The following is a 3,965-nucleotide window of genomic DNA, read 5'->3' as shown; positions in this document are numbered from 1 at the left end:
CTGGAGCACACACACACGCACCCGGCATGAGTTTAAGCCACCGGGTCTGGGACTCGAACCACAGTCGGCTACATGGGAGTTCAGCAACATAGCCATTACGCCAACTGCCGGTCCCGGATCTGGCTTCTCTTAAACAACAACGATACCATTCATCATTGAGCTAGCTCACTCTCTAATCCTTGACCGTTTTATTTCCCCTCAGGGTACTTAATCTGACAGTGATAGTATTTATTTTTGTATTGCCTCTCTCCCTCCCCCATGAAAGCTAGAATGTGGTCTGTTTTGTTTATGACTGTATTTCAGGTCTCTGGAGAAGGAAGTCACACAGATGGATCCCCATGAATTCTTTTGTTTTTAAAACATTATTTTATTAGGGCCAGCAGGTGGCATGGTGGTTAAGGGTGCTGGACTCCCACATGGCTGACGCAGTTCGAGTCCTGGACTTGGCGGTTTGCTTCCTCACTTTCTCTCTTGCTCTCTCTCTGTCCCTCTCTGGTCAAATTAAAATAAATAAGTAAAATAAAGAAATAAAATAAAGTTAAAAATAATTCTTAGAAAAACAATTATTTTGTTTATCTTTCTTTCTTTCTTTATCTAAATTTGACCAGAGAGGGACAGAGTGAGAAAGAGAGAAAGCAAGCCACCAGGTCCAGGACTCAAACCATGGTCAGCCATGTGGGAGTCCACACCCTTAACCACTACACTACCTGCCGATTCCCCCATGAATTTTTTTTTTCCTTTTAAGAATTATTATTTTTTTTACTTTATTTATTTATTTATTATTTATTTTTAATTTGATCAGAGAGGGACAGAGTGAGAGTGAGCGAGAGAGAGCGAGAGAGAGCAAGAGAGAAAGTGAGAAAGCAAGCCACCAGGTCTGGGATTCAAACTGGGATCTGCCATGTCCAGCGCCCTTAACCACCACACCTCCTGCCGCCCCTCCCCCCCCATGAATTCTTAACTCTCTTAGTCTACCTTATGCAAGGTCCAAGTTTTCCCTAAGTAAAATGTACCACCCAAGTTCCTAGAGAAGCTTTCTTCAACACAAGACACAGCCACTTCTCAGAGGAAGTGTGCACACCACTAGGATGCGAAAGCCCAGCAGTTACGCAGTTAAATATATGCGGACACTTTCTCTGGAAAAACTCTCAGAAGTGGAATTACTAGGTCCTGAGCCGGCCTTCCAAATTATCCTCCAGAGAGGTCAATACTCATCTCTCTCCCATGAAAAGTGCTCCATTGCAGGGACCAGCAGTTAGCATAATGGCTATGTCGCTGGACTCCCACGTAGTCGACCACAGTTCAAGTCTCGGACCCGGTGGCTTAAACGCACGCCGGGCATGTGTGCGTGCGTGCCCAAGATCCCGAGAGGAGAATGGAGAAGAAGGGATTGTGGCGTGGCCATCCCCCCTGGGGGGTGATTTCTCGCTTTCTGTCTCTCTGTCTGTCTGGCGAGGGCACGCACCCTATAGCAAAAATCTTTCCAAAAAAAAAAAGGAATTAAAAAAAAAAATTGACCAGAGAGGGACAGAGTGAGAGAGAGAAAGAAAGAGGACAAGTGAGAAGGCAAGCTACCAGGTCCAGGACTTGAGCCGTAGTCGGTCAAGGGAGCCCAGCACCCTTAACCACCATGCCACCTGCTGGCCCCAATAAATAATTCTTAAAAAAAAAAAAAAAGAAGAAGAAGAAGAAGAAGAAAAAGAAGCAGCAGCCTATGAGTTCTTCAGCACATTTCACTCCCCCTGAAGAATATCCTCCCCCATCCACTACCAGCGAAACCAGGTCTAGGAGCCGGATGATGGTACAACAGTAGCACAATGCCCTTGGAAGGCTGACCCACGTAAGACGGTTCAGGTTCATGAAGGAAAAACCTCTCTGGACATTCCAGGCACATGAGTATCCATGATCTGGGGCTGACTAAAGCCGGAGGTGGATCATGATATCACGACTCTATTGGTGGTGCTTTTCTCTCTACCCCTCTCCCAGGAGAAATCAAATAAATAAACGCTTTTAAGTGCATTTACTGGGGCCAGCAGGTGGCATGGTGGTTAAGGCACTGGATTCTCACATGGCCAACTGCAATGGAAGTCCTGGATGCAGCAACTTGAAAGTCACGCTGGGTGGAGCCAAAAGGTGGCGTAGTGGTTAAGGCGCTGGACTCCCACATGATCGGCTGTGGTTTGTGCCCTGGACCCAGCGGCTTGAAACATGCTGGGCACATGTGCATGCATGCCCAAAATCCCCAGAGAAGAATGGAGGAGAAGGAATTGTGGCATGGTCATCCTCCCTAGGGGGTGATTTCTTGCTTTCTGTTTCTCTGTCTCTTCCCTAGGGGGTGATTTCTCACTTTCTGTTTCTCTGCCTCTCCAGCGGGTGCATGCACACTATAGCAAAAAGAAAAAAGAAAGTCAAACTGGGCATGCGTGTGTGTGTGCGCGCACGTGTGCCTGCCTAAAATCCCTAGAGGAGAAGGGATTGCGGCGGCCATCCCCCCCATGAGGTGATTTCTTACTTTCCCTCTCTCTGTCTCTCACCCGTGGGTGCATGTGCCCTATAGCAAAAACCTAAAAAAAAAAAAAAAAAAAGAAGAGGTGAGTTTACTTGTGCGCTAGCGGTGGTCTGGAAGTTAAGGTGCTGGATCCCACATGACTCACTATGTGGTTCGAGTCCTGGACCCAGAAACTTGAGAATCACGCTGGGCACATGTGCATGCAAGTGTGTCCAAAATCCTGAGAGGACACTGAAGGAGTGGAGATTGTTACAGTGTGGTCCACCCCAGGGGGTGGGGGAAGGTAGAAGGGATGGGGGGTGATTTCCCACTTTCTCTCTCTCTCTGGTGAGCGCACACCCCCTACAACAAAAACTAAAAAAAGAAAAAAGAAAAAGAAAAAGTGCTTTTACTTGGGACCAGCAGTTGGCATAATGGCTATGTCTCTGAACTCCCATGTAGTTGACTGCAGTTCGAGCCCCGGACCCGGTGGCTTGAACTGACACCGGGCACGTGTGTGTGCGTGCCCAGGATCCCGAGAGGAGAATGGAGGAGAAGGGATTGCGGTGTGGCCATCCTCTCTGGGAGGGTGATTTCTCGCTTTCTGTCTCTCTGTCCCTCTCTGGGGATTTCTCGCTTTCTGTCTCTCTGTCTCTCTCTCTTTCTGGTGAGCGCACACGCCCTATAGCAAAAACTTCTCCAAAAAAAAAAAAGTGCTTTCACTTGACTGTTAGTAGAAGGAAAAAATACACAGGCATTCTGTATTCTGAGCTGAGGGACAGTAGAACAAAGGAAGTATTTTCTTTTTTAAGAATTATTTTACTTAACTTCATTTCTTCACTTATTTATTTAATTTCAGAGCAACGGAGTTAGAGAGAGAGAGAGAAAGAAAGAAAGTGAGATGCTTTCACTTGACTGTTAGTAGAAGGAAAAAATACACAGGCATTCTGTATTCTGAGCTGAGGGACAGTAGAACAAAGGAAGTATTTTCTTTTTTAAGAATTATTTTACTTAACTTCATTTCTTCACTTATTTATTTAATTTCAGAGCAACGGAGTTAGAGAGAGAGAGAGAAAGAAAGAAAGTGAGAAAGCAAGCCGCCAGGTCCAGGACTCGAACCGCAGTTAGTCATGTGGTAGCCCAGCGCCCTTAACCACCACACCACTTGCCAGCCCCACGAAGGAGGTATTGTAAAGTGGCTTTTGCTCAGCGGGCGGTGGTTCAGTTATGTCGGCAGCTGCCTCCCTGAAGTGTGCTACCGGCAACTTGATTAAGGCTGGCAACTCCATTTCCTAGAAGCCCCTCCCTTGTCTGATCCCCAGTGAGAAGTGGCCAAAAGAGAAACTTGTGCAAGCGGAAGGCGAGCAGCAGAGCAGCAGTCCCTGCCCCTTGGCTGGCGTCCCGGGCAGATCGGCAGATCGAGTGACAGACAGAAACAGAGGTGCCCTGCGGCTCCAGGCCGATCAGGCTCTCTGGG

At 47.4% G+C, this 3,965-nt stretch overlaps 1 pseudogene; it reads right to left on the bottom strand.

Annotated features, from left to right (window-relative positions):
- The window catches only part of LOC102498060 (EP300-interacting inhibitor of differentiation 1-like), a 10,437-nt pseudogene extending 6,660 nt beyond the window's left edge, over window positions 1-3,777 (bottom strand).
- Window positions 3,778-3,965: the final 188 nt, after the last annotated feature.

Source organism: Tupaia chinensis, unplaced genomic scaffold (assembly GCF_000334495.1).
Source record: "Tupaia chinensis unplaced genomic scaffold, TupChi_1.0 Scaffold000248_1, whole genome shotgun sequence".
NCBI lineage: Eukaryota > Metazoa > Chordata > Mammalia > Scandentia > Tupaiidae > Tupaia > Tupaia belangeri.
This window is presented reverse-complemented; position numbering and strand designations above follow the sequence as displayed.